Source organism: Schistocerca americana, chromosome X, assembly GCF_021461395.2.
Source record: "Schistocerca americana isolate TAMUIC-IGC-003095 chromosome X, iqSchAmer2.1, whole genome shotgun sequence".
NCBI classification, from domain to species: Eukaryota; Metazoa; Arthropoda; class Insecta; order Orthoptera; family Acrididae; genus Schistocerca; species Schistocerca americana.
Window position 1 is genome coordinate 541,333,341 of NC_060130.1, and position 24,946 is coordinate 541,358,286.

Genomic DNA, 24,946 nt, shown 5'->3' on the forward strand with positions numbered 1-24,946 from the left:
GCTTATGTGCTTGTCAAATGTACAATGCCTTAAATACAATGAGGGGTTTTCAGTATTGTTTGCAAAATCAGAGACATAATACTGGGATTATCTTTCCAATATTCATGAAAAATAATGGAAGAAAAACATTTTTTGGTATAAAAAATCTTATGTTCACAGTCTTTACATGAGATGTATGTTGGTGGCAGCAGAATTGTTCTGCTGCCAGCCTCAAATGCTGATTCCCTAAATTTGATCAATAGTGCTCCTTGAAAAGTACATCACCCTCCCTCCAGCGATTCCCTTTTGAGTTCCTGAAGAACCTCCATAATACATTTTGTACTGCCCTGCAACATTATGCCTAGATATTTTATCTATGTGACTGTGACAAGCAGCACACTACTGACACTGTATTCAAACATTATGGATGTGTTTTTCCTACTCATCTGCATTAAATTAGAGGTAGCTGCTGTTCATCGCACCAAATAGAAATTTTGTCTAAGTCATCTTCTATCCTTCTACAGTCAATCAATAATGACACCATCCCATACACCACAGATCTTCAACTAACAGCTGCAGACTGTAGCTTACCCTGTCCACCAGATCATTTACATATATAAAAAGTAACAGAGGTACTATCACACTTCTTTGGGGCATTCCTGATGATACCCTTTTCTCTGATGAACACTCACTGTCCTGGACAACATACTGGGTTCTGTCACTTAAGAAGTCTTTGAGCCACTCGCATACCTAGGAACCTATTCTGTATGCTTGTACCTTCGTTAACAGGTAGCCGGGTGACACTGTGTCAGATGCTTTACGCCAATTTAGGAACATGAAACCCACCTTTCACTCTTCATTCATGATGACAGGATCTCATATACTAAAAGGGCAGGCTGAATTTTGCATGAGAGATGTTTTTAAAAACATGCTGATCTGTGTGCTGAAGCTTTTTCCTCTTTCTTAGCATTTCCTTATACTAGTTGACATAAGCTCAATTTTTAGCTTTGGTCAAGTTGTACAGAATGCATCAGGAAGAGAGCTGTCTCACAGCTGAATGTTGACTGATAAACTGTACTGCAACTGTCGACATGCTCGAGTGAGCCTGTACCTCACAGACAATAGGCCGACCCTCTTCAGGTATGTTGTGCACAGCATCAGTGTCTTTTTGGAACAATAACTTATTTGCCTGATACCCATGAAATTCACCTCTGCTAGAAGCATGACCATGGCAAATTGCTGCGAAACAGTTGCAGACAGTCTTTGGTGAATATTACCATTGATACAAGTGATTAAGAGGCATTGTTGTCCAGGTAGACCCTTATCAAAATCATAAGAATCTTCCAACAAAAACCTTCATGAGAAAATCCCAATTTTTACAACACTGCTCATTGTAAACAAACTACTCTGACAGCTAATTGTATGAAAAGAAAATTCAGTCAAGAAAACCTGATAAATCATGAGGTAGAAGTGCTGGTCAGATAAGAGAGAAAGGAGGACTGATCCATTAGTTCTTAAACATTCCTGACAGTAATATAATTTTTTTCCTTGATGTGATGTAGCTGTGTGAATATACCAATACAGCTGTTACATGAATTAGTTCCTTTATTATTCAAGCAGAGCATATTACAATTTCATTATTCACAAGGTAATTCAACTATTACAAATTCTTGTAGCACAGTTCATTTAACTTGATATATTTTTATGAATAAATATCAGTGATTCCCTCCCAAATACATGGAGATGAAACCTGCTGTGAGTTTATTGGCATTTCTGACAAAGATGATGATACCTTAGGTTAAAGCACCCATCTCTCTCTTCTTGGCAAGCATCTTACTATTTCTAAAAACATTGTATTTGAAATGTTATTTGTAACAAAAGTTTTCATCTTCCATGATATGTCATTCTTAACCAGTAATTATTTCCAAAATTCAAAAGTTGTTTATCAATTTTTGGTGGAATCTGTGAGTCTCAACAAAAGAAGAAACTGATTTCACAAAATAGTTCCTAAAATTTTGTCACTTATCCTCATATCTGGCTAACAGTTAAACAGACTTGCTCATTGTATTTTCAAGTCCACTGATTTTGCTAATTTTCCTGTTATATTTAGTAAAATGTAAGCACAAATTTTAAATTTTATTCATGTGGACTTCAGTAAGATGGGTCCTTCAGTTCTGGCAGTCATTTTGGTAATATCATGTAGTCACTTCAGTTGTGAGTTAATGTCTCTGTGAAATTCAGGTCAGTCTGCAGGATCTGTTCTCAACATCAACATTACCTGTGATGATTCAGTCTAGAAACTTGTTCTCACTAACAAGTTACCGCAGAGAAAAGTCAACACTGTCCCCATGAAGTTTGCTTGGTGTTCAGGAGTCAGTTGCTTTGGTACCTACCTATCCCCAATTTCCAGAATGATGCATGTTCTGTGACTATTTTGTGCAGTGATGAGCAGCACATTGGTGCAAACTGACTGCTGAGTTCTGTGATTGTGAAGTGATGATTCATCATAATACTTCCACACATAAGCTCCACCAGGTTGCCTCTCATGATGAATGTTCTCCTGCTGCACTCCTTACCCTGAACATTTCTATGACTGGCTGCAATGTCTCTACACCAGTGATACACCATCTGCTTGCTTGTGATGTTAGGCCCACACATCTGTCACAGTTGACAACAAATTTCAGTTGACACTACCATCAAAAACGTTATCACCATCCTGCTGCACACATGGCAGGGGCTGGAATATGATCCTCTATTTTCAACCACTGCTGCAGAGCTACTGTGACACCTCAGGAAGTTCTGTTAGTGCATTCTGCATCATTAATCTATCATGCTCAGGCAGTCACTTCTCGCAACATATTTTCTCAGCTGTGGGATGGGTGGGAAACTTACTTTATGGACATGTCTCGTACAGGTAAAAGTGTTTCTCTTTTACACATATGCAAGTCTAACACCTGTGTCATTTAGACCATCAGCGAAGAAGCTCCTTATGTTCTTGCAACATATCAGCTGACTACACTTTTTTTTGTGAATTACTTTTACAAGCTTCAAACGGGAGTGATATATTTTCAGTAATCTGTATGATTACTGTCTAGAGTATATTTCCATCTTCTTTAGTATGGATAGGAGCTGTGATTGCTGTGTTCAGATGTGAGCTACAATGGTGACTCTTCACTCACAGCAACAGGTGGTGTTGGCTACGAACTAGCAGACTGAGGCCGTTGCCAATGGGCATCACTGTGGGGGGCTGTACATGGGGATGCAGGAGCCATTCATCACGTCCCACTTGTCGCCCCATTGGTCCATTACTATGGCTCCCCAGGTAATGCTCACACTGAAGTTGACCCCTCACCTGTGATTGAGTTGGAGGTTGTTCCAAGGTGTGGCAGGCAGCAAAAGACTTTTCAGGAGGGCCAACAATTGGAGAGCGTCCCCAATTCATCTGATGAATAGGTTTTGGGTACTATTTGTGGCTGATAATGACAATGAGCCAGAAGCAGTCATTTACCCTGTTCCAGAGGAAGCCTCTCTGCCCTCAAAGTTTGACATTCATAGACAGTGGGGTTACTCATAGTTGGGAGTTCCAATGATAGGCACATAACAGGTCTCTTAAGGGATATGGCTGCCTAGGAGGGGAAGGAATCCAGTGCACACACTGTGCAAAACAGGAGAAGTCATTCAAGATTTGGAAAGGTTGCTTCTGGATGACATGAAGAGCACAGGGTGCAGCCAACTGCAGGTGGCGACTCATGTCAGTGCTAATGATGTTTGATGCTTGGGATTGGAAGAGATTCTCTCTGGTTTTGGACTGCTAGCTGCAGTTGTGAAGGCTGCCAGTCTTTCTTGCCAGATGAAGGTGGTGTCTTATCAGTGGCGGTCACAACAATAATTTGCAGACTGGGAAGCAGGAGACAGACCAGGGTAGCTGGGCACACTACAGAATATCAATTGATGGTGCTAATCGAATAATCAAACACATTTATTTATCTTTTCAGAAGCAGTCCAATCTCTGAATAAAGTTTTTGTCAACTGAACAGTAAACTATCTTTCCAGCTGCTCTGGTTCTCACAGACATAATAACTATAATGTCAGCAGCTGCTCTCCCATGGAGCTGAGCTGTCAAACTGAGAAGACAATCTGCACTGACAAACTGGACCCTGTATAGTGTCATCGATGTCCTTCATGACAGCACTGGAGAGGACAGTGGTGTATGTAGTCTTCCCGAAGAGGGGAGGTGAGGCATCTGGCTTGCATATAGTGCCATGCTAGTGCCACCCTTGGGGTCCACAGATACTTATGTTCAAGCTGGCAGGCTTTTGCTGGCCAGTATGTGAGTGGTGTCTTATGATGACACCAGATCCCTCCTCCCCAAACCTCCATTCAGCTGTCAAGCAGAGTGAGTACCATAACAACAACGGGGAGGTGGGCAGATGTGGCAGATAGTGAAGGTTTGGGGCCAGTAGCTGCAGCAGATGCTGCAATCCTGTCTGTGCCTCAGTGTGTGCCCTGATCTTGGCCAGTAGCATCCCGCTGGAACCTGACCAAATTGCGCACCTCCACATCCTGATGTGATGCAGCCAGCATGACTGGTGAAGGCAATATGATGCCAGGAGAAGTAGCTGCAATCACTGGGAGCCACCAGGGGTAGTTCACAGCCTGATAAAGGAGGCAGAGATGAAGGAGTCAGGTCCACATCATGGTCCATCGGCTCTGGGTATAGCACTGCCAATTCTGATTGCCAAAGATGATGAAGGCAGAGGTTGCAGCAAACATGGTGGCAAGCGCTGCCTCAGCCATGTGGGTACTGTGTCTGAATGCAAAGAGCCCATGGCAGTATCACTAACATCACCTGGGTGCAGCTGGTTGTGATGGTGCCTCAGCACATTGGTAGGACCTTGAAAGAGATACATTACGCGTCCAAGGCAATGGACGATCAACACCTTCTTCCAGTGTCAATTTGCATGAAAGTATCTTAAGTAAACAGAGGAACCTGCAGGATACTTAGCTGAGGACGGCAGTGTAGGTACCATACAGGGTGGCATGTGAGCAACAGGAGCAAGGTGTGGTGGTGGTGGCCATGCAGCAACTCCACAAGGGATGGTCCATTGCATGGCTGAGATTGGTATGAAACAAGAGCAGTCCCTTTTTGCATGTGTGGGTTGTACATAGCTTTTCTGTTTGCTGCTTGAAGGTGTGAATGAACTGTTCAGCTTTGCCATTTGACTGTGGGTGGAATGACACAGTGGTGGATGGCTGAGATGCAACAAAAATGTTTGAACTCTTCAATGACAAACTGTGGTCCACTGTCAGTCCTAATAACCTCTGGCAACCCTTCTAAACAACAAAATCATAGACAAGGCCTGTATCATGGAATAAGACATGATGGAGTTCATCGGCACTACAAACAGAAATTTACTAATGATGAGCCAACATGTTTTCCAAAAGGGGCCTGCAAAATCAAGATATAACTTTTGCCATGATGCCTGAGGTCTACGCCAGGTGAAGAACTTCTGAGGCAGGGCCACCTGATTTTTGGTACAAGTGTGGCACTGAGCAGTAAACTGTTCAGTTTGTTTATCCATACTGTGCCACATGCAGTGATGACGAACCAACTGATTCATGCAAACAGCACCCTAGTGCTCTTGATGGATAAGGTGGAGCACTGGTTGCTGAAGAAGGGAAGGAATCCAAAGCCACTGCACAACAAAATCACACTCTGGTGGACTATAACATTGCTCTGGTGTGCAAAGTAGTGGTGAACCAAAGAGTTTTGGATTTGATGTGCTGAATGTGGCCAGCTGTTGTGAATGAAATGCAACAAAATTTACAAAGCAAGCTCAGAGGCCACAGCACAAGGAATTTAGCGATAACCAAGAGGAAAGACCTGCATTGTATTCGAGTCCTGGACATCCTAGAAACAACAAGAATGAAGCAAAGTATTAAACTCAGAATCAGGGCTGGCAGGAAGATGGGACAGAGTGTCGGCATTCGCATGTTTAGTCATGGGCTGATAAAAAATTTAATACTGATAATTAGACAAAGAAAGAGCCCACTATTGCAGCTTCTGTGAGTGCACTGCAGAATAGCTTTGGATAAGCTAAACAAGGTTTGCAGTGGCTTGTGGTCTGTCACCAGGAAGAATTTGTTACCAACCAAGTACTGGTGAAATTTTGTTACACCACACACTGTCTTATGTGCTTCCTTTTCAATTGGAGATAGTTCTGTTGAGTGTCTGACAACAGTTTGGAAGCAAAGGCAATCAAATAGTCATGAGAGTGGAATCTGTGGGACAAAAGAGCCCCATTGCTGTGAGAAGAGGCATCAACATCTAAAACAACAGTCCTCATTGGATCTAAATCTGCAAGACAATTATCATGAAGCAAAGCATAAAAAATGGTTCAAATGGCTCTGAGCACTATGGAACTTAACATCTATGGTCATCAGTCCCCTAGAACTTAGAACTACTTAAACCTAACTAACCTAAGGATGCCACACAACACCCAGTCATCACGAGGCAGAGAAAATCCGTGACCCCGCTGGAAATCGAACCTGGGAACCCGGGCATGGGAAGCATGAATGCTGCCGCACGACCACGAGCTGTGGACAGCAAAGCATATTTCAGGCTTTCAGACAATCCTGCAACCAAACAAAGGGAATCTTTTTTCAGCAGAGCTGATGCAAGGGGGTCACAATTTGAGCAGCATTTGTAATTAAAAGGGTATAATACACAAATTTTCCGAGCACAGACTGGAACTGGCGTACACTGAATGGTGGTGGAAGCTCTCAAACAGCCTGCAAGTGCTACTGGAGTGGGTGAACATCCTGATATATGATGACATGGGCAAGTTACTCCAGTTCAGTCTTAAACAATACACATTTGTCCTATTACACTTCAACCCTTAATCAGACAACACCTGGGAGAGGGCTCAAAGGTTTGCAAATGTTCATCAGGTGGGCAACCAGACATGACAGTATCATTGACAAAGTTAGAACAAGATGTAACTGCTGCCGTCAGCTGTTGCAAATAGCACTGGAATGTCGCAGGCACCAAAGCGCTTCCAAACACCAAACATAAAAACATAAACAAGCCAAGGTGAGTGTTGATATCAAATACTTCTTGCAGCTGTTCATCAAGTGGAGTCTGCAAGTAAGTATCATTTAAGTCAATCTGTGGAAAGAAGCATCTGGTACCCAGCTTGTTCAACAGTTCTTCCAGGCTATGCAATAGGAAATTGTGACTTACCATTTAAGGGTTCACTGTGGACTTAAAATCAACACACAAATGGAGTCTGCCTGAAGGTTTCTTTAAAATTACAGTGGGTGATGCACATTGGCTAGCAGCAACCAGAGCAAGAACACCATTGTTCTGCAATGTTTGTAGTTCTTGGACAATATGGGTTCTGATAATCTATAATTTGTAATACTTGCTGCAGGGCAGCAGCAGGGTATTTGAGGATCTGTTTGTGAATCCGAGAGTCCATCACATTTTGAGTGATTGTGTGTCTGAAAATGGCATTGCTCTAATATTTTCTACACTCATACTTGAACTGACATTGCCTAGTAAGGCTTTTCAAGTCAATATCCCACTGATGATAAATTTATCCCTGCTGTTTCTTTAACCAAAAAAAGTTTAATGTGTAGCAGCTACAGGTACTTTTTCCTCAAAATATTTGTTAAGAGCCACCAGTAAGTCAGCAAAAGAAAGGTTTTCCGGTTAGGATGTAGGGAACAACAACTTTGAAATTCTATATACAGAAACAACTTCAGTCAGCAGACAAAATAAAAGTCTTGCCTCACACATGGTGCGTTGAGCAGTGAAACACACCTGTAGACGAGCAGTATATTCTTGCCAGTCCTCTTTATCCTCATCAAATTATCAGAATAGCAGTGGTGAGTAATGGTTGAATGGCATGGGCTGCTGCTGAGGCAGAGGCAGTGATGTTTGTTGAGCAGGAACTATTGCTGGTAGCAGTCAATTCATGGTGTCCAAATGTGAAGACGTCTGCTGCACCTGGAACTAAATGAGCTGTCTTAAATGTGGCACAGGAGGCACCACAATGCCTGTGGTAAACTTGATACAGTCATTTTAAAGAAGCATCATTAGTATTAACAAAACAAGAGAAACACAGATTCAAATGAATCCTGGCTCTGTGATCTGCAACAAAAATGTTCAAAAACAAGCCCAGGTACTGGTAATGCAGTGCAAAAACAACACACACATTTTTTGGTGATTTCATGGAAGTTACAGTAATAGACACAATTACCAACTTACTGTCATATCTTGGGTGGTCGCAACAGTAATTCATAGACTAGGAAGCAGGAGACAGAATAGGGTAGCTGGGCACACTACAGTGCTATAATTGAATAACCAAACACATTTACTTACAGAACACCAGCTTGCTGGGTATAGTGAAACAGCAACTCATTTTTAGGCTGTAATGCAAAAAGAGACAGCCAGACTTGCAACTAAAATGGATGTTTGTTTAGTCGGTGACTGGCTTTGGGCTATGCTCATTCTCAAGCCAACCAATGTTTTGTGAAGGTAAAATTTCCATCATTAATGAATGTTAGTTGAGACAATACACATATGTATGCACTTTGTTTACTGCTATTTTGATGGACATTTTATCTGACAAACATTGGTCAGTTTGAGAATGGGTGTAGCCCAAAACTGGTCACTGACTAAATAAACATCCATTTTAATTGCAACTCTGGCTGTCTCTTTTTGCATCATATTTGCTTATCTTTTGAGAAGCAGGCATTTAGAACATAACAATCATTTCCAGTCTTTCTAGTTGTGCTGACTCTCACAAACCTAACTAATTATGACATTGGCAGCCACTTCCTTTGGAGCTAAACTGTTGGACTGAGGAAATGATTTGTGCTGACAAACTGGCCCCCAAAAACTGTCATCAGCATCCTTTGTGTCAGTGCCAGAGAGGGAGTTGGCATCATGTAGTGTTCCTGGAGAGGGGAGGTACGGTGCCTGATATAATTGTGCTGCCACACTGGTATCACCCATTGGGATATGCAGATACTAAGGCTCATGCTGGCAGTCTTTTGATGGCTAGTGCATGAGCAGTGTCTTATTTTGACACCATAGGCAGAGCTTACCATCTGTAGCAGCATTGACAGGTCTGACTGTGGTCCTTGGGTGCAGAGCTGAGTGGAGGATCTGAAGCAGATGCTTCTGCAACCCTGTAAGTGGCAAATTCCTCAACTTGCGCCAAGAAGTGATGGGTTTTCTGGTTCCGCATAATAGTTCAGGGGTCCACTACACACAGGAATCAGATACATAGGTAGCAGTGTGGAGGGAACTGAGTGGTTTATTAGGTTAGAGGATCTCAGGAAACTACAGAAAATGTGTCTTTCTGAAAGGGTGCAGGTGATGGTAGACCTAGCGACAAATGGTACTGTAGTTGTATACTGTCATAGATGCACTGGGAAAGAACCAGAGCTCTAAGCACTAATAGAAAACACAGAAGCTCAAATTATTATGGGTACAGAAAGCTGACAAAAGGCAGAAACAAATTCTGCTGAAATGTTTACAAACAACCTAATGGAGTTCAGAAAGGACAGATTAAATACAAGTGGTGGTAGAGTGTTTATTGCTGTCAAAAGTAGTTTACCAGGTAATGAAACTGAAGTAGATAGTTCCTACAAGTTAGTAAATGCAGAGGTTCTACTTAACAACTAGATTAAATTAATAATTGGTCCATTTTACCAACTCCTTGACACAGTTGCTGAACAATTCAAAGAAAACTTGAGAGTTATTTCAAATAGGTATCCCACTCATACAATTGTAGATGGGGGTTAATTCAATGTACCCTTGCTATGTTGGAGAAAATACGTGTTCATAGCCAGTGCTAGGCATGAAATGTTGTCTGACATAGTACTGAACAGTTCCTCAGAAAATTATTTTGAACAATTAGTTCAGGAGCTCACTCAAAGTGCAAATGGTTGAAAAAGCATACTTGACCTCTTAGTAACAAATAATCCTGAGCAAATAAGGAGCATCAAGACAGATACAGGGATTAGTGACCACAAAGTTATAGTAGTGTGACTGAATACCACAACATTCAAACCCACCAAAGATAAACACAAAATACATCTATTTAAAAAAGCAGATAAATATTCAGTTGATGCCTTACTACGAGACAATCTCCCCTCCTCCAGTCTGGATATTATAAGCGTAGACCAAATGTTGTCCGAATTCAAGAAGTAAGAACGTACAAAATGAAATCATTACCATAGTTTCTGATGAGATTGTACCTATCATAAAGGATTCCATACCCAAAAATAAACATTATGTAATAAAATTGGACTGTACATCAGATGTAAGTCACAAGGAACAGTTAAGCTTGGTTTTAAGAGTGGTAGATGTGTTTTCCAAACCAGTTGCAATTGAAGAACATTTTTTGGTTTTCTTTGAAGCGAGTGACACTACTGGAAAAGGTCTTACAGAATTGTTACTTCAGGTATTACATAACCCCACCACACTGCTTTCAGATTGTAGGGGGCAATTTTAGGACGACAGGAGCAACATGAAGAGCAAAAAGAGTTGTCTCAAGCTCGTATCATCGAAGAAAATTTAAGAGTTCATTATATCTCTTGCTGTGCTCATAGCTTCAACTTAGTTGTTAGTGCTGCAGTTAAATCATCTGTAACTGCACTAGGCTTTCCTGGTGTAGTTCAAAGATTGTCCACATTTTCTGGCTCTGTGAAGCGCTGGGAAGCACTCAAGAACCACAGAAACCTCACTCTGAATCCGTTGTGTGGTACAAGATTTGGGGGGGGGGGGGGGGGGGGGAGAGGCGGGCCTAGGATTAAGTGTTCGGATTGTAAGATATGAGCTTAATAACATATAAGACTTACATGAAGAGAGTGTGCTGTGATATGGCATAAGGTCCTTCGCCATGTCTACAGAAATAGTAAAGCAGTTCAGCAAGAAGATATGCAATTAGAGACTAAAGGAAAATCAGTTAAATCAACAGTTAGTATTATTTATATATTTTGAGGAAGTTAAAAAAAGACGCAGAGGAATTGGTTTCATATTTAAGAAACGTTGCTGGGTTAACAGAATCCAGATCTGCAACAATTACAAGGCAGTTTCCTCAGGAAATTGTGAGTGAACACTTTGGTGGGGAAATGGACTGCTTAAGGCTAAACTTCTTCTATGCTGTGGAAGACACTGCTCTTATGTCACTGAAGGAAAGGTTCCAGCAGCTCAGTAACTGCTGTGATGTGTTCATTGTTGTTTTCGACAGAGAAAACTTGGCAACAAGGAAATATAATTTCAACAGAGGATGTAGAAACCTTGCCGAAGCTTTGAGAGACCCTAAAACGTGTTCAGGAGACATAAAATGAAAGGATCTATGCTTCCACAAACTGCAAACACATATTTTGCTGTACTTCAGTACATCTTTGTAATGAACTTGCAATACGTTTCCCCAAACGGAACAATTACATTAAGAATATTTTTGCCCATGCCAGTATCTTTAGCTTTTACAGAACGCATCTTTTACATGTTAAAGATCATTAAAAACTATCTCAGATCTTCAGTGAGCAATGTATGCCTAAGAGATCTTGCCATAATAGCGTGGAAAGACAGATTGCACATTCGCTCGACATGGATAATCTGGCGAAGGTCTTCGCTGCTCAAAAAGCAAGAAAAGTGAAGATTTAGGTGTGTAATTTGTAAAAGAATGTTTTTAAAATTTAGTAGGCTCTTCCCCATTTTATTTAGCGTTAGACAGAATCTATTAAATAACATACCTGATTTTGCATGGTTGTAGCGGTGGATGTAAAAATTATTACTACCAAGTCAGCCAGGCTCTGCCCACAGCTATTCCTATGGTGTGGTCATCATTAATGAAGGATCATGGAAACAAACTTTAAGAATGCATGTAAATACGAGGTATGTTAGAAAAGTATTCGACCTTTTGCCAGGGAAAAAACTTTGTTACCTGGAGCTTTGGACACGTAATCACCCTCGAAGTAATTCCCTTGGGATTCCACACACTTCTCCCAGTAGTGCCGCCATTGATGGAAGCAATCCAAAAAGGCCTCTTTCAGAATGGACTTCAGCTCAGCTGTCGTTGCTACCATAATGTCCTCTCTTGTCTGACATCGCATTCCCTTCAATGGCCTCTTGAGTCTCGGGAACAGCCAGAAGTCCCAGGGCGCCATATCATGAGAGTAAGAAGTCTGTTGACGCACACGAACTTGGTTTTTCGCTACAAACGTCTGAATCAAGTGCTAGAATGTGCTGGAGAATTGCTGTGGTGGAGGCGCCAATTTTCTGCTGACCCCAAGTCCAGTCTCTTGCGCCGCACAGCATCACATAGATGATGAAGGACATCCCTGCAGTACTCTTTGGTGATTGTTTGACCCTGTGGTGTGTACTCGTAGTGTACACACCGCAGGAGTCAGATAAAGCAGTCAGCGTCACTTTGACGTTGCTGAGCACTTGGCGGGCTTTCTTTAGTCTTGTTCACGAGGAATGCTTCTACTGTGACGACTGGGATTTGGTCTCCAGGTAGTACTTGTATACCCAGGACTCGTCACCAGCGATTATGACGTTCACGAAGGCGTGGTCACTGTTTGTGGAGTCCAGTGTGCCTTGAGAGACTTCACCAGGAAGTTGCTTTTGCTCTGCCGTCAGCATCTTCGGCACTAATTTCGCCGACGCTCCCTTCACCGCTAAATCTGCGGTCAGGATGGAAAAAGGTCCTGATGCCCATCTCTTCCGCAATTTGTCTGATAGTCACACGACGGTCCTACACCACCACAGTGCTCTCTTTCTCAATGACCTGGTCATTTCAGCATGCTGATGGCCGACTGGAGCATGGCTCGCTCTCCACCGACGTGCAGCCGTTTTTAAACCGATTGTACCACTTATTAATCTTTGTGACGCTCACAGCGATATCGCTAAAAGCTGTCTGGATCTTCCGAATGGTTTACACCTGGATGTCGCACAATTCCTGGCAAAATGTGATGCAGCAATGGAAAACCGACGCTAGAACTATACACTATCTCACTCAACTGCTGCTTGTCAGCGGCTGACGCTGTCGACAGGCAGGAAAAAAATACACGCATGCGCATGAAGGTTCAATGTCGACTTACGCAAGCACGCTATATTCAAATCCATCAGGACATCGCAAAAAAAAGAATGGTCGGTACTGTTCTAACAGACCTCATACAGTTGATTTCTACGACAGCTCTCAGCAGCTGCTTGTCTTGAATGTAATAAAAGATCAATGTTTCAAGCAATCTGTAAACCCAGTGTTGAACCAGCTACTATCGCTTCTTAAAAACAAAAAATTGTTATGGGACGCTCAGTAGCTGCAACCGCCGCAGTAACTGCAACAATCCGTGATTCCTTCAATTTATATGAAACACGATAAGTAAGTTTATTAGTACATTTCAGAATTGCCATACACTTGCTTGTTGTTAAATTTGTGAGTCAAGGAAAAACTTTATATCAGGCATTATGTTTCCGGACAGAGGATAGTTTTGCAAGTGATATTGCAACAATGGCGTTCTACTTCGTGCCATAATGTAATACAGAGGGAAATTTTGTAAATGTGAAAAGTATTTGACAGATGTAAGAACGGGTGTTCTGAATGATCTGGAAAAATATTTACTAATTTACTGTAATGGACAACTAAAATCAGTTCACAGTTGATTCAGTATTATTACAGCGTTAGAAATGCCTAATAAATTTATAGATTCTTGTGCTATTTGGTGTTGGTTTTAGTTTCAGGTTCGTTCATTTTATGTGCACATTATTTTTGGTGCATATTTTCCTTGTCTTAGTGTATCTTTCAGGTATTTTTGTGCCTACTGTAATGCGTTAAGTGCTTATATTTAACACGGCAAAGCCACCTGGCGACATAGCCAAGGCAACAGCACTGTCTGTTTACATTTAAAAGAGAAGATGAACTGAGATACAATGAAATATACTCTATCTGGTATTCTTACAACTCGAGGTTAACACGCTACACTCTATGTGAAAAATAACTGAATGCGATTTTAGAATTAATTATACTAACTTACCCGCGACTTCGCATGCGTTTACAATTGCCTGTGAGCTACTACTTAATGAACTCCTGGCCCTTTTGTTGATAGATTCAAAGAATCCTCAATCTGTGAATTTCATCGAAACGGTTTGAGCCGCAAACACACCCACACCCACACATTCATAAAAATCATATAAAATCAGGAAAACTATACAAATTGTAAGCAAAATTACGTTGCAGATTAGATTTCGCAGGGGGCTGCAAAATTTCTTAAATCGGCTGTGTCCTCATCCACACGAGTAACAAACACTATGCACCGTTCGCATCACCTACTAAACGCCGAAGCTGGAGCAAAAAGTTTTCGTTGTGTATTTACGTAGTATATTATGCTATATCCAGAGTAGAGGATTAATTAATGATACGTCTGCTGTACTATTGATACCGACGATATAAGCAGCCGAGAGAAATGTGGTCCATGTGTTGGACTAAAACTGAAAAGATACCGCACTATAACAGACGTGGCTAGAGCTGCCTCGTATATAAAAGTTCGGACTGTACGGTCTTTTAGCAATGAAGGAGAGACTGTGCAACTAATGCTAAGGACACAGTGGCAGCGATATCGGGGGATTCCGCCGACTACCGACATCGGCCGAAGATAGCTCATCTTTTCAAATCAGCACTCCACTACGTGCAAGGTCACACTATAGCCGATCTCATTGTCCGGACGTAGAAACTTCGGACGACAGTCGGTGAAATTTATGTCAGTAGTTTGTGGTCTTTGGTCTTAAACACGAGGTATGGACTGTGAGAAGCTGATAAGTTTATTGCAAGAAAGAGTCTATTTGTGGCAATCGGCGAATGAAATATATCATAACCAGTATATAGTTCGGATGCTATGGACTGAAGTTGCAGGTATGTTTGAAACCAGAAGTAGTCTCGATTTCGTATACTTTCCCGGCGTAATAAATTCTGATGTTCTTCACGGGTTTGCAGCCGGATCATGTCGTCGTCCAGACACAATATTTCGGCGGACCAGCTGTCCGCCATCTTCAGGTGAGTTAATCCTAGTGCATTGCCTCGCCGGAACTGAATTCCAGCCTTTTTTTTGTTTCTTAATTGTTATTTAGAACACCTTGTACAAAGGTGGGCTGTCAGCAGCATAGTACGCTGCTCTTCAGCTGCGAGTGGTACAATAAATGACATAAAGTAGGTACAGATTATACAATAAAAATGGCAGGTAAAAACTGTAGACACGACAAAGAAGATACATGAAGCCATTCTCGCTGGACAAGAAAAAACACTAAAATCTGTTGACACAGCGCACAAAACACGGACGACTGTGATGGCACAGTGGTGGTGTGACGGCGAAAGAACACTAAACACAAACACGAAGGCACACACACTAGACACTGATGGCGATGATCTCCGGCTCGCGAATGTCCACTGAGTGTGTACGAGTCCGGCGACCTGCCAAGAGAGGAGGAAGGGGGGGGGGGGGGGGGGAGAGGGAGAGGGGAGAGCAGAGATGCCACGGGCAGGGGAGACTGGGGGAGGGAGGAAGTGAGGAAGGGGGAGGGGAAGCCTGGAGTAAGAGGGGTGGAGGAAGGGGGGATGGGGGGACAAGGAGAGGGAATAGAGGGAGGGTGCCCAAAGGAAAAGACACAGGAAGTGGGAGGGGAGGAACAAAGTTGATAGGAGGGGTAGATGGAGGGGAGGAGGGCATCATCAGGGAGGGGGAGCTGGCGGAAGCCACCTTGGGAGAGGGTAAGGAGGGTGGAGAGATGGATACCGGGTGGGACGTGGGAATACAGGCGCGGCAGCGGGCGGGGGTGGGAGAGGATGGGTGAGACAAGCAGGTGAGGAGGATCGAGTTTATGGGAGGTGTAGAGGATCCGTATCCGTTAGAGGAAAAGGAGGAGGTGGGGTAACAGAATTAGGTCGTACAGGATCCGTGTGGGGGAGGGGAGACGGATGCGATATGCGAGGCGGAGAGCATGGCGTACAAGGGTCTGAAGGGATTTATAAAAGGTAGGGGGGGGGGCGGAGATCCAGGCCAGATGGGCATAACAGAGGATAGGGCAGATGAGGGATTTATAGGTGTGGAGTGTGGTGGAGGGGTCAAATTCCAGCCACAATGATGGAAACCTTTATACACCAGGAACAGAGCACCGCGCGTGCGTGAGATGATGGGCAGCGCCTCCTGGGGGCAAGTAGACACCCAAATCGCCGGTGGGAGAAGACGGCAGAAACGATAAATCACAACAGCACTAGTTGGAAGAATCCAATGATCGAAAAGAAGACCGTTGTTGTTTAATGTCAGACAAAATCTGATTTCATATCTTACTTAGAGGAAAACCTTTATCCCTGTTAATAATACTACTGGATAATCAAATTTCAATGGATTCTATAAGAACACATTCCCAATAGCGAGAAGCAGGAGAGATCAATTGTGTCTTGTCATACATCATCCTGTGTCCTTCGCTATGGCAATGTTTCGCCACTGCCGACTTCTCAGGCTGGAACAACCGAGTGTGCCGATGATGTTCCTGGCCTCCTCAAGCCCAAATTATCTTTGACTGGGCCAAGAAGGGCTCTAGTCTTGGCCACCGGCCTAAAACACTTTTAATATTATATTTTCTTAAAATTCTTGAAATTTTGGATGATATACTTCCCGCAAAGGCTGAATAAGCAACAGCTTCAAAAGTATCCTCTATTGACTTATGTGACGGACCAAACTGAAGAGCACAGCGTATTTGTTGTTCCGCATATCCATTCTGTTTAACATCATCAGCACACTCGGTTGTTCCAGTCTGAGAAGTTGGCAGTGGCGGAACATTGCCTTAATGAAGGACACAGAATGATGTATGAGAAGACACAATTGATCTCTCCTGCTTCTCGCTGTTGTGAATGTGTTCTTAAAGAATCTATTGAAATTAGATTATCCAGTAATATTATTAACAGGGATAAAGGTTTTCCTATAAGTAAGATATGGAGTCCGATTTTGTCCGACATTAAACAACAACGGTCTTCTTTTCGATCATTGGATTCTTCCAACTAGTGCTGTTGCGATTTATCATTTCTGCCGTCTTCTCCCACCGGCGCGCTGCATGTCTACTTGCCGCCAGGAGGCGCTGCACATCATCTCACGCACGCGCGGTGCTCTGTTCATGGTGTATAAAGGTTTCCGTCGTTGTGGCTGGAATTCAGTTCCGGCTAGTCAGTGCACCAGAATTAACTCACCTGAAGATGGCGACCAGCTGGTCCGCCGAAATATTGTGTCTGGACGACTACATGATCCGGCTGCAAACCCATGAAGAATATCAGAAGTAGTCTTTATCAAAATTTTAGGAGTAAATTATAATCTCAAAAAATAATTTGTTCAGGTGAAAAGGGTAGCGTATCTGATGCTTACAGTTACTGTAGTGGATCTTTTTTGGATTGTAGTAGGTGGGTAGTAGCTGCTTGCAAACTGTTACTACTGCTTCCCGACGTTTTTATGCCAGTAGGGTGGTGACTGTTATATGAAGTGGTTTGCAGATGTGGTGTTTGTTTTTCTACGTTTCAGAGCTTTAGGTGTTCAGAGTATCTCATTCTAAACATTATGCTTGTCTTCACACGTTTTGAAATGGCAGTCATTGAAAGTTAATTGAGGTGTGTCTGCACAACTTAAAAACAAACACAGCAAAACTAAGTGTCTATAATCTTGCTTTTCAAGGTAATCATGAATCATTTCGACTATGTAACAGAACTTTTCTCTCTTAATCTCATATACTATATTCGAAAAACTTGCTGGTTACTTCGATAACTGAAGACAAAGTGTGCAGTACTTGTGCATACTTTCCACGTTATTTTCGAGGCAGATATAGCTTAGTCACATGCATTCGGCGTCTTTTTAGAACAGCAAAAGTCACAACACAGCACTCATCTCCAAGCGCAGACAGGTCCTTGTATCCATCCCGCCCTGGATTAAAATCTAACCTAATTCATACACAGAATAGGTTCTAACCTAACCTAATATAGTCTCCTTGAACCTGCCAAAACTGATGGAGGCGATCGGATGTACTGTGACCAACTTGTCCCCCAATGTTTTCGGACGACCTAGGCGGCGGCATCTGGCCACTGATATCGGTGCCACCGTGAACACAGGCTAAGATTCATTCAAAAGTATTGACATAAGAGGGTAGAATACGGAGATATCAGAAGGATATATGCAATAGTCGATGCTACTGTTATATCTGTGTCCTATGTTTTTCTTTGTGGGTTGAACTATCCTAAGACGTAGTGTCAAAAAAACTCTACAAGCAAGGCGAGTGGGAAAAAAAAGCAAAAAAAAAAGCAGAATGTGCTAATCAGCCTATGCCAAAGCATGTAGAAGAATTTACAGCAACCGTGAATAATATCTATATAACTGCCAAAGATTGCTTAATATCCTGGGCATGTGAATTCGGCACCCAATTAAAGTACTTAAGGTGGATGAGATTATCCAGTGTTCCAACCAGGGAATAAATAGCAGAAACAACAGACATTTTGTCTAGAAATAAAACGTTAAGTTGGACGAGCGTAAATTCTTTGCAACCCTACCATCAGCTCTTACCAACTTAAATCGGGACTCACCTGACCGGGCCACGATTTCCCAATCGTCTAGGGTCCAATATATACAGTCAGTCCAGGAGTGACGCTGGAGGCGACGTGCTAAGCTGTTAGCAAAGGGACTCGCGTCGGTCATCTGCTGCCATAGTCCATTGACACAAGATTTCGCCACACTGTGTTAACGGATAATTCGTCGTACGTCCCACATTGATTTCTGGAGTTATTTCACAGAGTGTCGTTTGTCTGTCAGCACTGACAACTCTATGCAAACGCCACTGCGCTCAATCGTTAACTGTAGGCCGTCGGCCACTGCATTATCCGTGGTGGGAAGTAATGTCTGAAATTTGGTATTCTCGGCATACTCTTGAAAGTGCTCATCGCGGAATACTGGATTCCCTAAAGATTTCCGAAATGAAATGCCCCATGCATGTAGCTCCAGTTACCATTACGTGGCCATAGTTGCGACGGAAATTTTTTCACATGAACTATCTGAGCACAAATGACAGCTTTGCCAATGCACTGTCCTTTTATACCACCATCTGTATATGGAAATGTAGCTATCCCATGACATTCGGTCAGCTCAGTTCATTGTATTTCACACTGTTTGCATTCCAACAACTTTATTTAAGATCTAATGATTACTTTTCGCTGCAGTAAACGAAAGTGGTTTCGAAACAAGCACTGACTTTTTCTTTCAAGAAATGAAGCATTTATTTGTAAGTGACTCACTGTTGGAATGACCTTCCAATTTCTACAGCGGAAGCGATGACGTAGATTGCTGATTGCTACAGGCTTCGCACCGCACACTCCCCTCTGCTTAGGAAACTAGAAAAAGTAAACAGATTTTAGTTATATAGTCTGTCAGCGACATAACTTAATTTTGGTTGCACAATTAATTTTGGTGCTATAACTCAAAATGTATTACACAGAGAACGTTTCACTTCTGTTTCACAAACTGGTGCCCAGGGGAGAGGTGTGCCAGCAACTGTTGTAATCGCTGAATACAGTTACAGGTAAGTCGTATTTTTCTTACATTTAAACATTATTTGTATATATTTTCTACAATTTCTTTTGCGTGCATACTTCATACTTGTAAAACGTACTGTTAACATGAGGGCATTTAACCTCTAGAGACCCGAAGTCAGAGTTATACAGTAAATCAAACAAAACAAGCTCTAATGTGTTGGTTGGTACCACTGATTGTAAAATACTCATGAATAATTTATTTTTTATATTTACACATTGTTGCAGGCCATGTATCATACACGATACTTCGGGTTGCTAACAAGACAATTTGCCACTCAGTAAAGAAATAAATGTTACTTTATTTTTGCTTATTTGCAGGACATACATTCCTCCTCATGTTAGAAAATGCACCAAATTGTTACAATTGTCTCATTAAATGTTCTTGTTGAAATATAAATTTTTAACAGTATAATAAATAAAAAAATTACAGAAACTTTTTACAAATTTTTAAAAATGTTGCAGGATATTCTTATGAAGTATGAAACTTTTTGAAACAGTTTGTTTCTCAAGTAAAGCACAAAAACACCATACATTCAGAACATCTCAAATTTGTTAACTTTGAACAACCTGTTCGACTCTCATACATAAAAAAATCTAAGGGTAGTCCACTTGATGAAGCCATTACAAAGTTTTTCAGTCCCACAGGTTGAGGTTTTTCTCTAACATATTGTTTCATGCCGACTTGTCCATAGAATGGCACCATTTGTTCGTCAATAGAAACCATGTTTGGACGAGGATTTTGCAGACATGCTTCTCTAATCATTGACAACATTGGTGCTACTTTCCAGTATTTGTCTGTTGTTTTCTCATTGTCACTGACAGCATTGTCAACAACTTGGTAGATACTCTAAGGCAGCAGAAACGATCTCTGCTGATTCTTTCTGCAGCCACTGGATATCTAGTACGTCGTTCCCAACACATCCTAAGCTTAGGAAAACCAAGAAGTCAAATCACAATACTTGCAGCCCAGTATTTCTTGATGTCATCTAGGATGGTGTTGAGAGATTTTCCATGTGATGAAACATACTTCATGTTTGCTTTATCTGCCATATTACTGAATAAATCTTCATTTAAATACTGATTAAAATATTTAAATGGTTTCATAGCTCCTGTGCTGACAGATTCTACATCAGAACTTGATGATGTTGAAGTTGTGGCAGTTGAGCTACTGGGTGAAAATCTAAAATAGAAAGAACAATATTGCTTAAAAACGATTGTTTTGCAATAATTAACATTCATGCCTATTAAAATTACTAAAAACATTATTTACTCTGTTCTGTGGCGTCAGTGTTGTGTTGGATCTCTAGGTGATAGAGTTTCATGAGCTTGTGTTGGCACTACTGAACTTAAACTGTTCGAATCTTCATCTTCTTCAGATGCTGTCATTTGCGATCCCTAAATGTGAACTTCAGCATCATCATCATCATTATTATCGTCGTCGTCATCAATTTCGGTGTCAGAACAATTAGTGTCAAAGACCTCATTCAGAAGCTGAGCGATTTCTGAATCAGCTAGACCTGTCAATAATATTTAGTTTTTTTTATTTTTAAATCACATTTGCAAAGTTTTATTTGTATAGAAAGCATTAGAAATGCCTACCCTATTATTAAAGTTGTGAAATGTGCACTAAAAATAATATAATAACTTTCAAACAACAAACAACAATATAAAATGCAGCCGAACGCCATTTGCTCACAGGCATATGAAATGGAGTCACAGAGACCCAATGTATCAAATATGTTACATCTACTAAAGTACGGCTTTTCAGAAGTAAAATCATCTTTCACGTCACTTTCTTTAATAGAACTGTAGTCAGGGAACTGTTAAAAATATTTTAGTACTGATTTAGAAGTAAATAAACGATGAATTAACAATACTAACCTTTCTTTCTTGAAGCTATACTTACTTGTCCAGAACACTCTTGTTACTGACTGCTCCTGACACCTAGTGGTCATTCTGAGAACTACGAGTGGGCTGCCTGCTTGTTCTGCGCAGTGTATCGAACACGACGCAGTCGGCGCTTTTACAAAAAATGGCACACATTGTGTAGGAACATCATTTTAACGGATGTATCATATATGATACAAGGGGTCGCAAAAGGTTAAGAAGTTAGCGGCTGTCAATGCAACAGGCGCCAGTTTGGAAGGGTACAGGACTACATGCTACACACCTGTAACTTGCCAGCAACAGCGGTAAACGGTGAGCGCTCATCTCATTGCAAGGTCCATCAAATGTCGCTTCTGCTAGAGGAAGAGCAGATGGTGAGGGAGAGGGCTGTGAAGCTGTTAAAGACGGTTGATAACCATGTAGTACCTACGATTAGGTAGCTCTTCTAAAGACAAGTGTGTTATTGTTTCGCACATTACAGTGCACAAAGTGTTAAATATAAATTAGGGAACATATTTGAGTGTTTCATATTGTTTTAGTACATATTTATTCATTAAATTTGTTGTAAACAGGTATAGTTTTTAATAATTTTGAACTAGTTTCTGCATAAATGTGAAGTTAGGTTGCTGAAGCATTATGGACGAAGTAGTGGGCTCCTCAAAAGATGCAAACATATCAGATTATAAATGTGTGCTATAGGTCTGTGGGAACGTCCATTTGGAGGACTTAAGTATGGAGGGGAAAAGTGACGTGATCAAACAGGGACAGCCTTCAGCAGGTCTTCCACATTTAAATACAGACATTTTGAAGAATCTTGGTGCTTCTCTTACAAATTGTTATGTGGCTGTAAAGAGACACAAAAATTGTACTGTTAGCAGTGTGGTATATATTTAGACAAAGTCAATATTTCATCTCCTGTGGTCTCATTGAAGCAGTACCTGAAGCATCAAAACTAATAAAAATTAATTTTAACCATTCCTGCAACCAGTGTTTCGGCAGATAGATCGTTTTGGGAAGTGAATCAAAACTTATCTTCTAAATACACTGATGCAAACCAAATTTTCTCAATTTACTATGTTAGCGATTGAAAAAAAAAATTGCTAAAATCCGTGAAACAACATTTGCCATTCTACGACTCCACAATTGAAGTTTTCGACGAGAAGGCTCGCACAATTGATCTCAAATATAAATAAGACTGTGAGAGCCGACGTTTTCGACGAGAAGTATCGCACAACTGACCTCAAATATAAATAAGACTGTGAGTGCCGAAACCTTTGATGTTCTTCTTATTCATGTAGATACAATAACAGGTATTTTCCGAGTGTCTGGTATCGCTCAGTAGGCCGAATGTTTATGAGGTTGGGCTTTCAGCATCGCCAGGAGCACCTCAGAAGATGTCCAGCGCAGCTCCGTACGAAACGTCTGAAACCTAAAAGTTTCCTCGACCACGGGCGTGCAGCCCGGAAGACTCATCAGAAACTATATCTGGTCGTGAAAATGGTTCAAATGGCTCTGAGCACTATGGGACTTAACTTCTACGGTCATCAGTCCCCTAGAACTTAGAACTACTTAAACCTAACTAACCTAAGGACATCACACACATCCATGCCCGAGGCAGGATTCGAACCTGCGACCGTAACGGTCGCGCGGCTCCAGACTGTAGCGCCTAGAACCGCTCGGCCACCCTGGCCGGCTGGTCGTGAAAGACTTCACTGTAATACGAAAAATGACAGTAATAATAACAATTAGAACAACAATACTGTTACTTTTAACAACCTATAAAAAGCGATTACAGGTAATACCTTACGCATCGCCACTGTTTGGTGTGCCTTACCAGGTCTTGAAGAAATAAGACGTCACGGATGAGTGACGTTTTCAAAAAGGTTTACTGTATCTGTAAGAACAAGAAATGGGACCAGCTGGGGTGGGAGGGGGTCGGTGACTGAAAATTACGCACGGAGCGGCAAGATACCTGGAGCCGGCCCAGCATTACTGTTTATCAACGGGCAGACTCAAATTCGGCAACTTTTAATAAGCACAAGAAGTTTATTGGAAAAGGGTCACTTAATATCTGACTCGAATTCAGCAACTCTGCACTCATGTGGCAGAACGGCCGGCCCCTCTGAGTGAGTCACCAGGGATGGAATTTCTGGCTGTAAACATACCTCGTCATGCCTAGTACAGTAGTTGTGAAATTGCGGCAAGTATGCTTCTAGCAACTAACGACATAATCCAGAAACGTCAACTAACGTTAAGAGTTTCTTAAGAGTTTATTTTTTCTTTCCCCATAACAAAAAAACGAGTACCTAGAGAGACGGTAACTTTAACTGACGTTGGTGAGCATGGCCGTAAACTAAATTTGCCGCTTACGCCAGGAGCAGTGTGTATGTGGCGTGGCCACTGCGCGCTTAAAAGAAGTGATAAGGTGAACGTTTTTTTCTTGCCTTCCAATTCTGAGTGCTCATGAGTGTGCGCAGCTAGCACCGATCAGCTGCTATGGTATTAATGTCGAACATAAATAACACAGATTCGTGAATGCGCGTTATAGAGGACGTCATCTTCATGTGAGTTAACGTTTTTAGCAAATAATATGGAATCAAATTAAGCATGTTGTAATACGCTGAAGACCCAAAGAAACTGGTACACATGCCAAATTCCGTGTAGGACCCCCGCGCGCACTCATAAGTGCTGCAACATGACGTAGCATGGACTCGACTAATTTTTAAAATAGTACTGGAGGGAATTGACACCATGACTCCTGCAGGGTTGTTCAAAAATTGTTCAAATGGCTCTGAGCACTATGGGACTTAACATCTATGGTCATCAGTCCCCTAGAACTGAGAACTACTTAAACCTAACTAACCTAAGGACATCGCACAACACCCAGTCATCACGAGGCAGAGAAAATCCCTGACCCCACCGGGAATCGAACCCGGGAACCCGGGCGCGGGAAGCGAGAACGCTACCACACGACCACGGGCTGCGGACTGCAGGGTGGTTCATAAATCCGCAAGAGTACGAGGGGGTGGAGGTCTCTTCTCAACAACACGTTGCAAGGCATCCCAGATATGCTCAATAATATTCATGTCTGGGAACTTTGGTGGCCAGCGGCGAGTTTAAACTCAGAAGAGTGGTCCTGGAGCCACTCTGCAGCAATTCTGGACGTGTGGGTGTCGCATTGACCTACTGGAATTGCCCAAGTCCGTAGGAATGCACAATGGATATGAATGTATGCCGGTGATCAGACAGGATGCTTACGTACGTGTCACCTGTTAGAGTCGTATCTAGATGTATCATGGGTCCCATATCACTCCAACTGCACACGCCCCACACGGTTACAGAGTCTCCACCAGCTTGAACAGTCCCCTGCTGACATACAGGGTCCATAGATTCATGAGGTTGCCTCCATACTGTACACGTTCATCCGTTGGATACAATTTGAA